The following is a 20,872-nucleotide window of genomic DNA, read 5'->3' on the forward strand; positions in this document are numbered from 1 at the left end:
TACACGTGTGCCTGTATGTGACCTGTGATGTCGCTTGTCCTGTTTAGGCTTCATGCCCCTCACCTGACCAAGGAAGGCAAAGGGAAGAAGCTCTCTAAGGATCCTCCAGTTCTGATACCCTAGGGCTCATGCAAGACCCCTGGCCCTGAGCCCCTCCCTTGTCATTTGTTGACTAACCACTGGAGGGCGTGAGTCACACAAGGTCTCCTGAGTGTATACCACCTTGGATAACTTGGAGTTGGAAACAGAGGGATTTTTGCTGGAAATGACCCGGTTGTTACCTAAGGTGGACAGACCTAGGATGGACCAGGATTTGGACGGCTTTGATCGCTGAATCCCTGGAGTATGACTCATGCTGGCAGGCACAAGCCTGGCACTTCACTGGTAGGCTGGGCACAGTAGGCGATGACCTGACCAGTTCTCGGGGGCGGGTCAGCCAGGAATTTTCTTTAAGGGCCCAATTTCTTGTTAATGCTTCCCAGAACATCATCCCTTTTCTGCCCTTCTTCGCTGCTTCTCGGGTTGAGGATTAATACTTGGCGTGGCATCAGGGCAAGTCCTGAGGTGTGGTACTTCAAAGGTCAAAGATTAAGGTGCAATTAGTACCTGATTCTGTGCAGAGGACATCAGTAGGGGAGCAAGGAAGGACAGATAACCATTAAGTGTGCAATGCTAAGCTAGTAACCGCAACAGGCAACTGGAGTTCAACCCCACAGAGAAACCTAGGTGAAACCCAGACCTCACCCAAGGTACAAGACTTCTGACTGTTTGCCCGACAATTCTAGAGCATCACTTCCAGGAACAGGGTAGGGGCATTAACTCCCCAAGGCCTGTTATGGGCAGGGTAGCCTTCCTTGGCTCTGGAAAAGCCCACAGGCACAGAGATGCCAAGGTTGGACGCACTGCCATGAAGGATGCGGGCAGAGCAGCAGCTGCGCTGCTGCGAATGGGCTAGGGTTAGGTCAAACGGAAGACAAGTGTCTGGTCACTTTCTCCCCCACTTCAGCCTCTGAGGATGTTGGATGCTGATCCAAAGAGAAGGTCTAAATACCTTCTCACTAGCTTGGGTGAGCACATTGTCTTGGGTCCTCCCCTAAACAGCTGTGAATCTTTTGTCTGGCCCCGTGAGCTTGCTGGGTCTCTGTTTTCTCAATTAAGGTTCTCTGCAGCGTTTCCAGCTCTGATATCTGGGTTTTTCTGAGTCTCCCCAACTCAAGTACATCTTGTCTCGGGTGCTCTTGGGAGAGTTCCCTTGTCGACTGGAGTGCCCTCCAAGAAAGCAGAGCACAGCAGTAACCAGCGCCAGTGACTCCAGACCCAGGCCACAGAGATGTTCAGGGCATCATTGCACAAAAGGCTCAGAAACAACCTAAATGATCATCTTCAAGAAAGGCACCCTGGTCCAACTTTAGGGGCCAGGGTTATGGTGGACCATTACACGAAGAAATGAAGTATTTTAAGAATATCTTATGACAAGGAATAATGTTTATGGTGTCAGTAAAAACATCAGATTATAGTGCAGAATCACCCCCTCCAAGTAAAATAAAGGCATAAAAAGACACGAGAAAAAATATTAAAAGTGGTAGAAATAAGGGCGCTAGTTGCTTTCTTGTTTACTCTTCTTTGTATTTTCCCTACAAGAACGAGGGTAGGGCAGGGGGCACAGGCACCTGGAGAGGTTCTCTCAGAGTAGGTTGAAGCTTTGGTTTTTTAATATTTATTTTTTATTGGGCTTCACTGGGTGGGTCTTCATTGTGGCATTCAGGATCTCTAATCGCAGCACGTAGGATCTAGTTCCCTGACCAAGGGTCAAACCTGGGTCCCCTGCATTGGGAATGTAGATTCTTAGCCACTAGACGACTGGGGAAATCCCAGAGTTGATGCTTTATTTCCTCCTGCCCAGGAAACGTTCCTCTCATGTTACTGTAGGAGGGAAATTTGGCCTTTGGCATCTGACACTTGGATTTGTCCTGCCTCATCCTGGTTCCTATTTCAATGTTCTCCCCTTCTCCTGGGAGGTCCCCAGCCAGCCACACCTTTGCATAAGTTATTCTCTCTGCTTGGATTATCCTTCCTGGCAACTCCCCATCCCCACCCTTCTCAGACTCTGCTCTACTTCATGATGCTGTCATCTCTAAAAAGTACTCCTGACCTTTGATCCCCAGGCTTCCCTGGGTTCCCCTCCACCTCAACATTAATCCCACTCTTTTACTTGTGGACTCACTCATTTGTCTGCTCTATGAACTGCGAGTTCCTGAAGGCCAAGGCAACATCTCATACATCTCTGTGGCACCAGCACTGTGCCAGACACATAGTAGATGTGTCAAGAAAATTTCTAATTGAGACATGATTCACACGTCATAAAATCCACCCTTTAAAAGTGTACAGTTCAGTGGGCTTTATATTCACAAGGCTGTGTAACCATCAGCAGAACCTAATTCCAGAACATTTCCATCACCCCCAAAAGAAATTCCATATCCATTAGCGTCATGCCCCCTTTCTTCCTCCCTCCCAGCCCAAGGCAACTGCTAGTCTGCCCTTTGTCTCTATGGACTTGTCTATTCTGGATATCTTATATATATGGAGTATGTGACCTTTGTGTTTGGCTTCTTTCACTTCAGTTCAGTTCAGTCACTCAGTCGTGTCTGACTCTTTGCAACCCCATGGACTGCAGCACACCAGGCTCCCCTGTGCATCACCAGCTCCCGGAGCTTGCTCAAACTCATGTCCATTGAGTCAGTGATATACAATCATCTCATCCTCTGTCGTCCCCTTCTCCTCCTGTCTTCAATCTTTCCCAGATTCGGGGTCTTTTGCAATGAGTCAGTTCTTCACATCAGGTGGCCAAAGTATTTGCGCTTCAGTTTGACATCGGTCCTTCCAATGAATATTCAGGACTGATTTCCATTGACTGGTTAGATCTCCTTGCTGTCCAAGGGACTCTCAAGAGTCTTCTCCAGCACCACAGTTCAAAAGCATCAATTCTTTGGTGCTTAGCTTTCTTAATGGTCCAACTCTCACATCCATACATGACCACTGGAAAAACAATAGGTTTGACTAGACAGACCTTTGTTGGTAAAGTCATGTCTCTGCTTTTTAATATGCTATGTTGGTCCTAGCTTTCCTTCCAAGGAGCAAGTGTCTTTTAATTTCATGGCTGCAGTCACCATCTGCAGTGATTTTGGAGCCCAAGAAAACAAAATCTGTCTCTGTTTCCATTGTTTCCCCATCTATTTGCTATGAAGTGATGGGACCAGATGCCATGATCTTAGTTTTTTGAACGTTGAATTTTAAGCCAGCTTTTTCACGTTCCTCTTTCACTTTCATCAAGAGGCTCTTTAGCTCCTCTTTGCTTTCTGCTATAAGGGTGGTGTCATCTGCATATCTGAGGTTATTGATATTTCTCCCTGCAATCTGGATTCCTGCTTGTGTTTCAGCCAGTCCAGCATTTCGCATAATGTACTCTGCATATAATTTAAATAAGCAAGGTGACAATATACAGCCTTGACGTACTCCTTTCCCAATTTGGAACCAGTCCATTGTTCCATGTCTGGTTCTAAGTGTTGCTTCTTGACCTGCAAACAGATTTCTCAGGAGGCAGGTCAGGTGGTCTGGTATTCCCATCTCTTGAAGAATTTTCCAGTTTGTTGTGATCCACACAGTCAAAGGGTTTTGCATAGTCAATGAAACAGAAGTAGATGTTTCTTTGGAATTCTCTGGCTTTTTCTATGATCCAATGGATGTTGGCAATTTGATCTCTGGTTCCTCTGCCTTTTCTAAATGTACTTGAACATCTGGAAATTCTTGGTTCACATACTGTTGAAGACTAGCTTGGAGAATTTTGAGCATTACTTTCACTTAGCATAATGTTTTCAGGGTTTTTTCATGTTGTAGCATGTATCTGTACTTCATTCCTTTTTATGACTGAATAATAGCCCATTGTATAGACATAGCACATTTTGCTTATCCATTCATCAGTTAATGGGCATTTAACTTGACCTCATTGTTTAGATATTTTGAATAATGCTGCTATGAATATGTGAGCACAGTTTCATATGAAAAAATATTTTCAGTTCTGTTGGGTATATATACAGGAGTGGAATCGCTGGGTCACAGGAGAACTTCACGTTTAACTTTTTTTTATTGTTTAACTTGTGGAGGAACTGCCCTAATATTTTCCAAAGGGGCTGCCCCATTTTATGTTCCCACCAGCAGTGTATGAGGGTTCCTATTTCCCTATTCAACCCTTGCCTGTCAACTATTGCCTGTCTTTTTCATTATACAATCACTTCCTAGTGGGTGTGCAGTAGTCAGTGGACTTCTGATGAATGAATGAGTGGCTGGCCAATGGATGGGTGGATGGACATGTAAAAGTAGGTGTCAGTCCCTGAGCTCCGAGATCTGATTTTGGTGGAAGAGCCTGATCCTCCGGCTCGCTGGGGGCCTGCACTAAGTGGGGACACAGCAATCTGCAGCCTGCCCCCACCTGTGGCTCCAGACACCCCAAAGCTGCCTCAGTCTTGGGTGGCTTACAGCACGGCTCTGAATGGGACCTGTTTCTGGTTGGGGCTAGCTTGTAACCCCTCTGGGCCTTGGTTTCCTCTTCTGGGTAATGAAAATAAAGCTCAGGGACTTCCCTGGTGGTCCAGTGGCTAAGACTCTGCACTCCCGGTGCAGAGGGCCTGGGTTCAATCCCTGGTCAAGAAACTAGATCCCATGTGCTGCAACTAAGACCTGGTGCAGCCAAATAAATAAAGCTTAAAAAAAAAAAAAAAAAAAGAAAATAAAGCTCAGCGTGTGGAATGACTGTAGGATGAAGCGACGCACGTAAATTGTCCACAAAGGGCACAGAGTGGGCGGTGCCTTTTTCCAGACTGTTTTCTCAGAAGTCTGCCCCATCCGTGCATAAATGTCACTTCACTGGTTAACTGCTGGACAAGAATTTGAGAAGAGGGGGGTGGTGGAAAGGGTGGGTGAAAGACTGGAGGTTTACAGATAGCAGGGAACAGCAGCGGGGGCAGCTGGCGGTTGTGGAGTAGGTGGGCAGTGCAGACAGTCCTGGGAGGATTATCACAGGCCTCCACAGGGCACTTCCTCCCAGTCATTTCTGTCCTCAAGCTCTCTGGATTTTCAGATCCCCGAGTCTTCTATGTAGGCCCTCGAAGGGCATTGGTTGGGAGCGCTGGGGGGGGTGGGGGTGGGGGTGAGGTACACCTGAGCGATGCTGATTCAAACTCAACTGCAGGTCTACAGGCCAATCTCATGGAAGGGTGATCGGATGCCAAGATCTAGGATGGCATATGGGTTATCTGTTGTGCCCAACTTAACAGATAAATAATAATGATTCGGAGCCTCTCGGCAGGAATGAGTTTAAGGTTCTGTACTTTAAGGCTCAGCAGGAAAAAGTAGCTGTACCTGTCCCAGCTCCGGAGTAGGGCGTGGTCAGAGCAATGACCCACATTTACTGTTCTAGACCAATATAAGGTGAGCTGTCTGTTGGGTAGTTTCTATGTCGCCTAAGCAATTTGTTGGTTGGGGCAGTTTAAAGGTCAAGAGAGATTCAGAGAATTTGCTGAAATGACTGAGGGTGGTGGCGCCCATGGCTTCCCGCTCTAGCTGTCTTCCAGAGGCTCTAGCACGTGCCAGAATGTTGTGTCTGGTTTATGGGAAACCTGGGCAGAGGTTTACAGGAAACCCCGGGCAGAGGGTATCACTCACGCACAAAGGCCATGGAGTGCCGTTAGAGCCTGACCCAGTTGGGGGAAATTCTTGGCTCATCTGAATGGCTTCCAGTGAGCCAGTTCCCTGGTTCTGTGTAACATGGGGCCACAAGCCTCATGGGGCTTCTGGTCCAGGTGATCCGATAGGCCCTGATCAAGAAAGTAAAGGTGCATGTGGAGGAAATGTATGGTCTTAGTTTGACAAGAAGAGAAAACTGCAGCCTGTACTGGGTGGAGAGAGATGGAGAAAGTACACTCAGAGAGGTGCAGCTTTGTGACTGCAGCTTGGATTGATCCCTGTTTTGTCTGTGAAAAAAAAAACAGTCACTCAGTCATGTTTGACTCTTTGTGACCCCATGGACTGTAGCCCACCAGGCTCCTCTGTCCATGGAATTCTCTAGGCCAGAATATTGGAGTGGGTAGCCATTCCCTCAGAGAAGGCAATGGCAACCCACTCTAGTACTCTTGCCTGGAAAATCCCAAGGATGGAGGAGCCTGGTAGGCTGCAGTCCATGGGGTCGCTAAGAGTCAGACACGACTGAGTGACTTCACTTTCACTTTTCACTTTCATGCATTGGAGAAGGAAATGGCAGCCCACTCCAGTGTTCTTGCCTAGAGAATCCCAGGGACGGGGGAGCCTGGTGGGCTGCCGTCTATGGGGTCGCACAGAGTCGGACACAACTGAAGTGACTTAGCAGCAGTAGCAGCAGCAGCCATTCCCTTCTCCAGGGGATCTTCCTGACCCTGGGATCGAACCTGGGTCTTCCACATTGCAGGCGGATCCTTTACTGTCTGAGCCACCAGGGAAGCCAGTTTTGCCTGTAATTCTGTGTTAATTGTTTTCTCATTAATACCTAATTCCCGCTGGAGAGACTCCTAGAAGTATTGGGACACCTGCTCTGGCTGACACTTCTGAGGACTTTCCTGGGCCTATTTCCCTGCTGTGTACCACGTGATCCCTCCCAGTCCATTGGACAAGGGTGGGCACCTCACCCTGGGGCAGCCAGTGGCCTCGGATGTGGACCCTCTGCCTTTGAGTATTTGAACTGGAGACAGAGGAGCAGCAGTTGACAGCAGTGTAGACCTCCAAAAGACCCCAGAAAGAAGAGAGAGGGTGGGAGGCAGAGGGCAGAGGAAGCCACCAGTAAACAGAAGTCTGGGATGGGGAGCAGAGGCCAGATTGCAGGACGCCCCAGATGGGCAGGGTAGGGGAAGCCCAGGCCCTGGACATGACTACCCCAGGTCCCGAACTCTCCCCCAGGCTTTGTGACTCTGGCCATGTGACCCAGCTTCCTTATTGCCCAGAATATTCTCCAATAAATTCTTTATTCCCCAAAGAAGCCTATATGAGAGGCTTGTGTTTTTACAGCTCCCTAACAAAGCCTAACACGGGTATTATTGCTTTATTGAGAAAGTTTCCTATTTCACAGTAAAAATGGAAGCAAATTGTTTATCAGGGACTGAGGAAGGAGAGGAGCTAGACGGTGATAAGGCTCGATGCTGGAAAGTACCCTGACTCCGCATCTTCCGGGGCTCTGGAACAGATGGCTTTGCCGAAGTTCCTGTTGGAAAGCAATCAACCTTTCATGGCCTACTAAGCAACTTTGCTGCTGTTGCTGCTATTGCTGCTGCTGCTAAGTTGCTTCAGTCGTGTCCAACTCTGTGCGACATAGACAGCAGCCCACCAGGCTCCCCCATCCATGGGATTTTACAGGCAAGAGTACTGGAGTGGGGTGCTATTGCCTTCTCCAACTAAGCAACTTTAATGAAGGCCAATTTTATGATTGCCTTTGCACTCACCTGTCCTCCCTGGGTAATATGGAGGCACGGACTTTCTCACCATGAAGCTGGAGAAGTCCAATGCTTGCTCGAAATTACACAGCATCTACCACCTGACTTGTTGAACAGTTAAAAATGAACAGAAACCTCAATTAAACAGACTTGGGAGATCACACAGCAGAGTTCCTCTGACCTGTGCATCTAGCAGAGCCCAGCAGGAAGAAGAAAGACTCCTCTTCTTTCCTGGCAAGCACTCAGCCAAGGAAAGCCACAGACACTTTGTTTGCACAGACTTCCCAGCTTCCTTTGCCCTCTATAAAAGCAGTCTTCTTCCCTTGCCTTGCAGAGACTTGCACATGGCTCTCGAACCCCAAATTGCAATTCTCTGCTGATCCCAAATAAACCCATCTTTAAAAAATTAAAAAAACAAACCCATCTCTGCTGGAGAAATATCTGGCAATCTATTGATTTCAGGTCAACCAGACCTTCCGTGCGCTTCTCAGCTTCCACTCCACTTCCCACACACTAGGTCTGCAGTCTGCCTGAGGACCTGCAGCCTGCCTGTCTTCCCTATTGGAGCTCAAAGTGATGAATCCAAGAGCCAGGAAGAACGAGGGAGGATCTCCAGGGTGGGGAATTCCTGAACAGAGCTTTGTGTTTGAATTAGCATTGGTTTTTCTTTCTTTTGATGCACAGACATATGAGTGTTAATACTTGTATAAATTCATGTGATCACCACCATATTCAGGATACAGAACAGTCCCATCACCTCGCCAAACCCACCATACTCCGAACCCCAACTCCCTGGAACTGTTATGTTCTCCGTCCCTATGGAGAAAAGTTTTGTCTTTTATAGATTGTCATATAAATGGAATTACAAAGTGTGTAATATTTGAAACTGATTTATTTCACCCAGCATAATGCCTTTAAGCACCATTCATAGTCTGTTCCATTCTGTTGCAGAAGAGGAAGCCACCGTATGGACAAACGACAGTCTAACAACTCATCCACTGAAAGATACTGGGTGGTTGAGTTTTTGACAGTTATGGGGAGAGCTGCTGCAATCATCTGTGTGTAGCTTCTTGCATGAACGTAAGTTTTGTTTCTCTAGGTTATATGCCTGTAAGTGGAATTACTGGGTCTTGTGGTAAGTGTATGAGAAACTGCCAAACTGTTTTCCAGAATGACCATATTAAGAATTCCCTGTTGGTCCAGTGTCTGTACTTCCACAGCAAGGCACATGGGTTCAATCCCCGGTCAGGGGATTAAGATACCATATGCTGCGATGTGGCATAAATAAATAACTAAATTAATGTAAACAGCTTGTCACCTCTTTCTAAACAAACCAACCAACCCAGAATGGTTATACCGTATCGCATTTCTACCAACAATAATGAGAGTTCCAGTTGCTCCACACACTAGCCAGTACTTACGATTGTCAGACTTCTGTTTGTTTAGTTTAACAGGCTGTAGGGTTATCTCACTGTGGTTTCGCGTTTCCCTAGTGACCAATGGTGCTGAGCATCTTTTTGCGAGCCTATTTGTCATTTGCATATCTTCTTTGGTTAAGTGTCTGTTTGAGTCTTTTGGTCTTTTTAAAAATCTGGTGTTTGTTTTCTTCCTGTTGAGTTTTGTAAACTCTTTATATACTCTGCATACAAATTATTTTCCAGATACGTAGTTTACAAATATGTAGTCTCTTAGTCTTTTCAATTTCTTTAAAGTGCTCTTACAAAGCAAGTGTTATTGATTTTGCTTTTTTATGGATCATTAAGCAGAGTTTTGAAGAACACATCCAAAGGATTCTAGGCAAAGGTCACACTACGTGCAAAGCAGCTCAGTACTGCTGGAGAGGAGCATGTGGGGTAAGGGGTAGAGGGAGTGACTGATCATAGAAGGATCAGACCCCATGTCTCCAGGATGCCACACCAAGGAGTGAGGACAACTTGTCCTGTAGGTGAGGGAACTACCAAAGGACATGGCAATTGCTTGCTTTTATTTTGACTAACTTTTAAAAATGAGTTTCTCATAGGAAAACAAAGAGCAACAAAAAGACAGTTAAAACCCTGCGTGATCCTACCACCGAGAGGGGAGGTACACTCATTAACATTTGGGCTGGTTCTTCTTTTCATACACACATGTACACATACATTATTATTTTTTTTTTTTTACAAAAATGAGGCCATGTCATCATACTGTTTTATAACATGTCTTTTGCTCTTGCTCAACAATAATATCTGTGAACAGTTTTCCATATCATTATTTTTTACTTCCTCATGTCTTCAGTTAAGATTATTATTTTTTCGGGCTTCCCTGAAGCCCTGGTGATTCAGCGGTTGAGAACCTGCCTATCAGTGCAGGACACCGATGTGAACTCTGACCTGGGAATATCCCACATGCCATGGGGCGACGAAGCCTGTGGGCCACAGCTACTAACCCCTTTATTAGAGCCCGGAAGCCACAGCTACTGAGCTCACGCACCACGATGCGTGCCCTGGAGCCCAGGCTCCGCAACCAGAGAAGCCCCTGCAAACCGGCACAGCTCAAAGAAGAGTATCCCCCACTCATTGCAACGAGAGAAAGCCAGAGCAGCAACGAAGACCCACTGTACTCATAAAGAAATAAATAAAATAAATTTTTAGAAGATTAACCTTTTTTCTTTTGTTATATTTTAATGTAAGATTTCATGCATTTAAATTAAAATGCCCAACATGAAAAACATGATGATATTATGAACTACCATCTGGTTAAAGGATAAGAACACAAACAATGCATCATCTCTGCGGTGTGTCTAGTTCTTCCTATGTGCCAGATGCTGTTCTTTATATATATGAACTCCTGTCCTCTCCAAACAGCCCCCTGAGGTAGTGACATTATCTCCATGTGACAATGGGGAAAGGTACAGAGAGGTTAAACCAGCTTCCCCAAGACCACACAGATAGTGAGTGGCAGAGATAGGACTGAAACCTTTGGGTATGGAAACACCAGGTGGTGGCCATGGAGGATGAGGGGGCACAGGGGTCAGGGGTGACTCCTAGAAAGCTGCTGTGACTGAGGAGCAGAGATGCCACTTACTGAGCCAGGAAGATGGAGGAGGAGCTGATCTAGGGGTAGGGGAAGGTCAGGAACTCGAGGTTGAAATGCCTGTGGAACAGGAAGGTAGACATGAATGAATGTCTGCAAAATGGAAAAAAGAAATGCGTGAATGAATGGAGAAATGACCCACTCCAGGCAAGGACATCCACAGCAGAGCAGCAAAAAACTGATCAATCAGGTCAGGGAAGCCATAAAGCTGCAGGGTCTAGTTGAAGAGGGTCACAGCTGTTTACAACAGGGAGACACACAGACATACAGGATTTGGGAGCAGTTGTTTTCACCAGTGTTTATCAAGTACCCAGGGTATGGCAACTGCTCCATCCACAAGTTACTGTCTCTACTCTGAACCTGGGATTGGGGGTCGGGTGGAGACCAGCTGGGAACAAGGCACATTCCTCAGCGGTCAGGGCAGGAGGGAGGTGGTGGGATGGGGGACGCTTCCATCCTTCTTCTCAGAAGACAAAGGGCTCTTCATGATTTAATTAAAAATGCCCATCAAAGGCCTCAGAAGATAAGGGCTAGTTGGAATGAAATAAAAATTGCTGGGGTGAACATATTACCAATTTAATTTCATTCTGGGGGCATCTATGAGGTTCCAATATTAAAGAGAGAATCCATCACTAAATTCCCATCTGTCCTGCCATGAGTGAGTGAGTGAGTGGGTGGGTGGATGTCAGTCGTGTCCAACTCTTTGTGACCCCATGGTCTGTCTATGGAATTCTCCAGGCCAGAATACTGGAGTGGGTTGCCATTCCCTTCTCCAGGGGATCTTCCCAACCCAGAGATTGAACCCAGATCCCCTGCATTGCAGGTAGACTCAGACTCAGGTACCATCTGAGCTACCAGGGAAGCCCCACCCTGCCATACCGGGGGCATTTCTGAAGATGTCCAAGTTCTGTTTGAAGAGGCCTGGGGAGCTTTTAGCAACTGAGCTCATCTGTCCTTTGTTTCTCAGTGAGAGGAGAGCTGTAGGGGGTGAGAGACTCTAGAATACAGCGGACACTAGATTAGTGTATGTGAAAGGGAGGGAAGGAGAAAGGAAGGGAGTGGGGGTTGGGGGAGCTTTGGATTTAGAACTCACCTCATCTGAGGGTGAGTCAAAGCCTTGCAGAACAGCTTTTCCTCCAGATAACCCCATGACTCCCTTCCTCCCCACCTTCAATTCTTTGTTCATATGTCCCTTTTCATTGAGGCCAACTTTGCCACCCGTTTAAAAGTACATCCCTTCCCCAACCCTGACCTTCCTGATCCCCTCGTCTCTGCTCTATCCATCTCCCCAGAACTGAACTTCACATCCTATATAATTTACTAATTTGTTTGTTCATTGTCTGTTTCTCCCCACTAGAGTGAAGGCCCCGTGAGAGCAAGAATTTTTGTCTCTTCTGTTCATTGATGTATATATATACCCAGTGCGTAGCATCATGCCTGCCTCGATAAATATTTGTTGGATGAATGCTTTGATTCATCTGGCAGAGAATAAATTGTTAATAATTTGTTAACTATCTCCTTCCAAGGAAAGTGAGTCTCAAGAATGACCCTGACTCTTCCCAGTGTCTCAGTAAGTCCCTGACCGTCTCATGTTGGTTCTTCCTGGTCCAGCCTGCAGTCTCCGCTGAAACCAGTCCAGGATGGCCTGCCAGTCATATGCCTTTTGTATAGCTCTGACTTAGAGCAATAGGAATATTTCATAAACACTGCACAGATTTTAAAGGGTACATAGTCTATACCAACCAGGAGGTGAAAAATACAAGCCCTTTCTCCAAACTACAGAAAAACTGGGCCAGGCAAGGCCTCTTGTCAATAAAGAAGAAAAATTTAAGTTAAAAAAAAAAAAGAAGAACAATCCTGGGTTAGCAGAGCCCGCTGATCCAAAGGTGACTTATCCCCTGTTGTACCTGCACCTGCAGACTCTCAGGTATAAACTATGAGTCAGGGAAGAACTATTCTTCCAGCATCAACTCAAGGGTCATAGCTCTCACCCCCAGGTCTGCTCCCCGGCTCTGTGCCCACCAGCCAAGTCCAAACCCCATACACTTCGGAAATGGTGAGAAATAACAAGGGCCTGCCAGCCCCTTCCTCGGAGTGTCAGAGTGAAGTCTACAATAGCAGCTTTCTTGTCCCTTGCAGATGGCAGGGTGGCTGCTGGGGCTCACGTAGCCAGAGGGAAGGCCCTGGGGAGCAAGACAGGAACACTCTGGACAGTAGTCATCTGTCTGGAAAACATTAGTCCTCAGTCTGATGTATGCAGAACCTGAGCCCAGACACTCTTTCTCTTTCGCTTACAGAAATAAACAGTTTTGGGTCTCAAAATTCTCAGGACTTTCCTTGGTTACTGCTGCTGCCAGTACTGGTTTAGTCTTTCAGTGTTTAAAGTCTTTCAGTGTTCTCCGGAAGCAAATATTTAGCCTGGGCAATATGAAGAGTAATGAAAACATTGTAAAATGCAAAGCCAGGTTCTTTTCTCCAAGGGTAATTTCTTGGAAATCTTGTTTTGCCAGAAACACCTAAAAAGTCTGGCCTGGTGCAATATCCTTCTAAGCATTATGGAGACAGAATTTTAGAAATGGAAAGAACCAAACTTTTTCCCTTACATGTCCCATCCATCTTAGAGTTGATGGCTCCATACTATCCCAGCTCAGAGCATCTAGACTCCTTGCCCGTTCATCTCTTTCTTCTGAGGCACAGTTCAGAGACCCTCTCCCTAGTTCAGAGACCCTCTCAGATTTTAACACTCTACGGGTCCAGATCCCTTTTAAAGACTAGATCTATAGATTAAGTGCACCCCTCCTACCCTGGGTGGAAAATACAGACTTTTCACTAATTTGAACTGGAACAGTTGGGTTTCCATAGGGAATGAATATAAAGAATTTTGAGCCCTACATCACATTAAACACAAAATGTAATTCAAAATGAATTGCAGGCCTAGGAATGAAAAGGTAAAACAATAAAGCTTCTAGAAGAAAACATAGTATGAAATCTTCTTGACCAAGGGGTAGGCAAAGATTTCTTAAGCAGAATGCAAAAAGCTCTAACTCTAAAAGGAAAGTTAATAAATTAGACCTCATTGAAATTAAAAACTTCTGTTCATCAAAAAGATATGATTGCTGCTGCTAAGTCACTTCAGTCCTGTCCGACTCTGTGCAACCCCATAGACAGCAGCCCACCAGGCTCCCCCATCCCTGGGATTCTCCAGGCAAGAACACTGGAGTGGGTTGCCATTTCCTTCTCCAATACATGAAAGTGAAAAGTGAAAGTGAAGTCGCTCAGTCATGTCTGACTCTTAGCGACCCCATGGACTGCAGCCTATGGGATTTTCCAGGCAAGAGTACTAGAGTGGGTTGCCATTGCCTTCTCCGCAAAAAGATATGATTAAGAAGGTAAAAAGTTAGCCATAAACTAAAAGATATTTGCCATACTTACAAGTAACAACATATTTTATATATTTCTGTATCCTGAATATGGGCTTCCCAGGTGGCACTAGTGGTAAAGAACCCACCTGCCCATGCAGGAGACATAAGAGATGCAGGTTCGATCCCTGGGTCAGGAAGATCCCCTAGAGGAGGGCATGGCAACCCACTCCAGTATTCTTGCCTGGAGCATCCCATGGACAGAGGAGCCTGGCGGGCCATAGTCCATAAGATCACAAAGAGTTGGACACGCCTGAGCAACTTAGCACACACACACACACATCCCAAATATATAACAAGTTTCTAAAAGTCAACAAGAAAAAGACAAATGATTCAATTATTAGGAACAGCAGAAAATTTTTACTTCACAAAAGAGAATATTCACATGGCCCAAAACAGCATTTTAAAAGGTGCTCAACATCCTTAGTCACCAAGGAAACACAAAATCCACAAGGAGATACCACAACATACTGACCCAAATGGTGGAGTTGAGTACCTGTAGCAGAGGCTTATATAGTCTGTGTAGCTGAAAATGCTTATTATCTTACCCTTTACAGAAACAGTTTGCTGACCCCTGATACACAGCACGTCTTTTTCACAAAGACCGACTCCCTAATACATGCAAAAGCCTGAGTGATTCTCACAGACAGAATGTTGAGTGAAAGAAGCCAAACGCAAGTGCACCCTGTATGATTCTATTTAGATACAGTTCAGAAGCAGGCAAAATGAATCTCTGGTGGTGGAGGTCAAGCCAATGATTACCTCTGGGTGGATGCGAGGAAGGAAGCAAGAGGGAGTCTGTGTTCTGTCTCTTGATGGGGTCACGGTGGAGATTCCACTGGTGCGTCGTTATGCAAAAACCCATCAAGCTGCTTAGTGTAATTTAGTGCATTTTACTGCATATAATGTCTCTTCAATTTTAAAGGGGAAAAAGTGCTGGTCTTCAGGCAAGGGCTTCCCTGGTAGCTCAGTTGGTAAAGAATTCATCTGCAATTCAGGAGACCCCGGTTCGATTCCTGAGTCCAGAAGATCCGCTGGAGAAGGGAATGGCCACCCACTCCAGTATTGTTGGGTTTCCTCTGTGGCTCAGCTGGTATAGAATCCTCCCACAATTCGAGAGACCTGGGTTTGATCACTGGGTTGGGAAGATCCCCTGGTGAAGGAAAAGGCTACCCACTCCAGTATTCTGCCTGGAGAATCCCATGGACTATATCGTCCATGGGGTCGCAAAGAGTCGGACACAAGTGAGCAACTTTCACTTCACTTCAGGTCTACCACATGCAAAGCACATTAGAGGGGGTTCTTCTTTCATCCCAGAGACTGAACTCAGTATTGGAGTGGCCACACCCTGGCCCCTTGCTGACTCGAGCATGCCAAGATCTTTGCATTTATAGAGACAGGTCACCATGCTTCGTACTGCTTGAGCCCATCAACCTGGCTCCAGAGAGCTAGATCCAATGGATGGTGTCAAAGGCGACTCTCCACATTTAGCCTTCAGACTTCAGGACAACTGTAAATAAGCTGAGAGTTTGCTAGTGACGCCTATTCCTGGCCCCTCCTCCCCAGGTCCTGGGTGGCATTGTCAGTAGTTCGGCATGTGAATCTGATCCAGAAGATCTGGAGACCACACTCTGAGAAGCGTTGCTGTGCAGGCTGAGGCAGGAGGTGTGAGGGTGCCAAGGGAAAGAGACAAACTGCTCTAGAAAGGGAAGAAAGAACCTGAGAGGAAGAGGCAGTGGGTGAGACTGAGGGGAGCAGGGAGATAAGTACTGATCGGAAATGGGGTTGGGGATCTTTATTAAGCTGGTGTCTAGGGGAGCACCTTTTCTCTGTCTCTCCACCCAAGTGTCGTAAAGATCCCAGTTCTTATTACTATACTATGACATGCCCACCTCCGAGGTGAGCTCAGGATAAGAAAAGAGCCTGTCCTTAGAGATTTGGTCACATCTGGATTTGATAACCATCCAGGAAAACGCGTATCATCCTCCTTTCAGCACCTGGGGCCAGTCATTCCCCTTCATAAAGTCCAGGTTCAAGCTGCCCCTTCCATCATATTCAGGCAGGTGTGGTTTTTTTTTGTTTTTTTGTTTTTTTAGGAAATTTTTTTTTTTTTTTTGAAGAAAGCACTTGAGTGGTGTTCTTTGATTTTTTCTTTCTGTGGTAAACTGAAGTTTTACACAGAATCCATACCCTTTGAACTGGTGGTTTGTGCTTCTGAATGAACAAAAATCGACTAATGGGGTTATTTTCTCCTCAGGGAAGGTATGAAGACACTGCATGAGAGAGAGGTTTACCTTTTATTTAAGGAAAGTTGAAAGAAAATAAGTTATAAGTGGTAGCCTTACTAACAAATTTAACATTACCTGCACCTAGCAAACATGATTTGGAATTGATCAGCTTTCCCAGTCCTACTAGGGACTCGAGCAAGGTGTATTAGAAAAAATACGGTATTTTCCACCATATGCGTTTCATGTTGCCTGTGTACAGCTCTGGAATTTTATGGACCTAGGGAAGGAACAGACAGTTAAAAAGTAAAACAGACACTCAGTATTTGGGCCCGTGGAGAATCATGGGAAAGCAAAACACTTTTACTAGATTTGATTTAAAAAAAAAAAACGAGAATAAGAAAAGTGTGCACAGAGACACCTGTGTGGACCCCTACCTGACTACCATGGGCAAGATCAAATAGGCCAGACAATGTGGCCAGACGAGTCTGCAGGAAATAGGTTGCATTAAGTAAACTGAGTGTTCTTGCCTGGAGAATCCCAGGGATGGTGGAGCCTGATGGGCTGCCGCCTATGGGGTCACACAGAGTCGGACACGACTGAAGCGACTTAGCAGCAGCAGCAGCAGCAGGTAAACTGATGGAGTCTTCAGCAGCTGTTACAAAGAGCAAACAAGACAAGACGTGGTAGCACCACACAACTTGTGAAAAAACAGTGGGGGCCCAATACCTCCACCAGTGCTTTCCCACTTTAGGTGTCTTGGAGACGAATGGGCACTGTGGTTGCCTCTGGGAGGGGAGACCGGGTGTGGGAGAGAATCAGGGCTGGGTGAAAGTGAAAGCCGCTCAGTCATGTCCGACTCTATGCTGCCCATGGAATTTTCCAGGCCAGAACACTGGGGTGGGTAGCCCTTCCCTTCTCCAGGGGATCTTCCCAACCCAGGAATCAAACTCAGGTCTCCCACATTGCAGGCGGATTCTTTACCAGTTGAGCCACAAGGCAGGGTTGGGAGGAAGACTTAATTTCTATCCTACATTCTTTGAGGCTGTTTGACTTTTTTACCCTGCATAAATTTTGTCTACTAAAAAAAATAAAAATTAAGAAAGGAAGAGAGGGAGGGATGGGAGGAGGGAACAGGGCATTTGGTGGGCATTGTTCTTGAAAAGCCAGCTCAGAGCTGTTCCAGAATGAGAGGCACGCACAGGCTCCAGAGTGTTCCTGCTGGCCAGTTCGTGGTGCCCACAGGCTGCATGCCAGGTCTGTCACCATGCCCGGCACTCCGTCCTCCATCACTTGTTCCACAGCCTGAGGTAAGAACGTGTTGTCTTGAGGTTGTGCCCACACACCCTGGGTGGAAACACCATGCTGTACCAATGTGGAATTTCCAGCAGCTCTTGCAGCCCAGGGTAGGAGTTTGGAGAATGAACTCCAAGGCAGAAGCAAGAAGTGCAGAAGAGACAGGGGTTAGAAAACACACAAAGAGCTGTCAAAGGGCCTCCTGGTCATTGTCAGAGCATAAGAAATGAGAGGCAGGACAGGGCCGTGGTTACAGGTCTGGACCCATGTTATCTGGGGCCAAATCCTGGCTTTTCCACTTAGAGACTGCGAGACCCTCCAGAACATCATTTCCCCCATGTACAATGACAAAATCTACCATGCAGGAATAGTGAGAATTAAATAAATTAAGGTGTTAGTGTTTAAGTTGGAGAAGGAAATGGCAACCCACTCCAGTGTTCTTGCCTGGAGAATCCTCTATCTTATGGCTCCTCTATCTTCTCTGAATTCTCATAGTACTGTGTCAGACAGGATGTGATTATTGGTCTATTTTCCCCGGATACATCAAAGTTCAGATAAATAAACTTCGTTAAGGGTTAGACAAAGGAGTCTCTGATACCAAGCATAGGGTTTCATCCATTACATCAGCATTTCCCAAACTCTGTTCCAATGAACAATTGATGTATCACCAAAATCTTAATGAATGTTCCTCCAACACAAGGTTTTGTAACCAATAAGTTTGAGAAATACTGATTAAGTGAAATTAACCAGGTTATTTACTGTAAGATTCATCAGAGCCTTTAAAATGCTAATCCACCCATGACTCCACGATGGAGGAGCATTTCCCAAGTCATGCAACCACTGAACAATTTTGTTTTCCGTGGCATACATATTAACACACAGAGAAACATTAGGGTTCTATGAAAAATAGCTCTGGACATGCTTTGCTACATTAAAGGGCAAGCACGTCACTTCCCTGGTGGTCCAGTGGTTAGGAATCTGCCTGCCAGTGCAGGGGACACAGGAGACACCTCGTCAGATCCAATTAAGTGTGTGAGCCACAGCTACTGAGCCCAAGCTCTAGAGCCCAGCTCCACAATGAGAGAGGCCATCGCAAAGAGAAGGCCACATGCTGCAACTAGAGAGCAGCCTCTGCTCACCACAACTTGAGAACACCCTCGCAGCAACCAAGAGCCCACGTGCCACAACAAAGACCCAGAGCAGCCATAAATAACTAAACATTTTGAAAAGAACAAGCACAACTAGAAGAAGGCTATTCAACATCTGTTTTCATGTCAGTCTCCATCAAAGAGAAAGTCTTCCAATCACGGAATATAGAACACATTTGGGCATGGTGGTTAAGACAGGGATGATGAGCCACGTAAAGTACATGAGCACGGAGGTAAGACTGGGATCTGAATTAAGATCTTTTGTCGGTGGGGGGAGCGTGCTAGGTCTTCACTGAAGTGCGTGGCTCTTCATCGCAGCACACAGGCTTCTCTAGTTGTGGCACACAAACTTAGTTGCCCCTCAGCATATGGGATCTTAGTTCCCCAACCAGGGATCGAACCCATGGTCCCTGCAATGGAAAGTGGAGTCCTTAACACTGGACCACCAAGGAAATCCCCTGAAGGCAAAGCTTGAGTTCCCTGGAACGATAGGTCATTTGCTATCTCAGAACCTCAGTTTCCTCATCTATAAGTTGGCAGAATAACATCTACTTCATTTGGCTGTTTTACGATTTAAATTTCAGTGAGTAATATCTCAGGGTTAGTCTCCTTTCTTCAGTTAGAATGTTTTCGGTTGCAAACAGCAGACAGAAAAACTTAAATTGGCTTAAACAAAAAAGGGAATTTACCAAAGTAAGTAAAAGTCCAGATAAGGTTTTACCAGTGCTTATGATGTAATTAGAGTAGGTGATAATTCTCACTGTCAGGAAGCTTAATGCCCATCCCTGGAAAAATTCTAAACTGAGTATTGAATAGATGATCTTTTAGTGCCTTGATCTCTAGGGACCAATGCAAATTTACTAAGAACAAGTCATTGGAAGATAGTCCTTTTTATTTTTTCAAAAAAAATTATCCCATCAGGGGACTAGTGATTCTCAAGCTGTGTAGGCAGGCACCCTAGACAGCTCTCAGAATTTCCAGAGGGATTTTTCTACCAAATTCCTTTGGCGTATAGATCTATTTTAAAAGTGGAATAAATAAGCATTGCACAGGGCATGGGCGAAAAAAATGTTTGAGAAGCACTGTCACACCCATAGTATGACTGGTTCTCAGAAAGGGCATTTGATAAAACCTCTCTCGAGGGCTTCATAGATAAATACGCTGGGGGCATGTGAGCCAGCAGAAAACAACAGCTCCTAATGATGGAAACACTATATAGTTTTGTGTAAAACACACAGAATCTTGAATTTTCTATTTAAGCAGAACTTGAAATCTTTTATTAAATGTGCATTGGTTATATGTATACTGCTCAATGAGGGATAAATTGTGAAGTCCAACTTATAGTCAGAAGATTAAAAAAGAGTTGTGTACCAAGATGCTCATTGTAGCATTATTTATAGCAGATAGGGAAAACAAGAGAAAAGTCCAACAATAGCAAAATAGCTCATAAATCATACAAAAGAGTATTAAGGTAAAACACAGACTAAATGAAGGAATTATTATATAGTCATTATGATGTTACTTGGGATTCCCTGGCAGCTCAGCAGTGAAGAAACTGTCTGCGATGCAGGAGACACAGGTTCGATCCCTGGGTCAGGAAGATCCCCTGGAGAAGGAAAGGGCAACCCACTCCAGTATTCTTGCCTAGGAAATCCCATGGACAGAGGAGCCCGGTGAGCTATAGTCCATGGGGTCGCAGAAGAGTTGGACACGACTTAGCAGCTAAACAACAAAATGATGTCACATAGCCTCAGTATGAAGCAAGATTGTGAAGAACACATAATGACATGAAATATATAATCTGAATTTTGTTTTAAAAAAGTGTAAACACACAGAAATGGATAAGAAGGTAAAATGAATGATAAACATGTTAATGATCGATTTATTTTTTTTTTAACCTTTCTATGTTTTTCCAAAGTCCCTCTCTTTCATAACCAAGTGGGGGAAATAGCAATAAACGTTCTTTTAATATATCATTGGGTATTTTGACAGATCATAAGCCCAGCATGAGTCAACAGTGAACAGACACATCTGCCAAAAATACTAACAACTCTCAGCTCCATGAAGAGAAGCAGAGTGTTCTGAAAATAAGAGGTGACAACCTTTGGCATACAGATGGCTCATCCTCATATGAAACTTTGTGTCCAGTTCAGGAAACCACATTTTTAAGGACATTGGGACACTGGGGCATGCCCAAAGTA

Source organism: Bos indicus, chromosome 19 (genome assembly GCF_029378745.1).
Source record: "Bos indicus isolate NIAB-ARS_2022 breed Sahiwal x Tharparkar chromosome 19, NIAB-ARS_B.indTharparkar_mat_pri_1.0, whole genome shotgun sequence".
NCBI lineage: Eukaryota > Metazoa > Chordata > Mammalia > Artiodactyla > Bovidae > Bos > Bos indicus.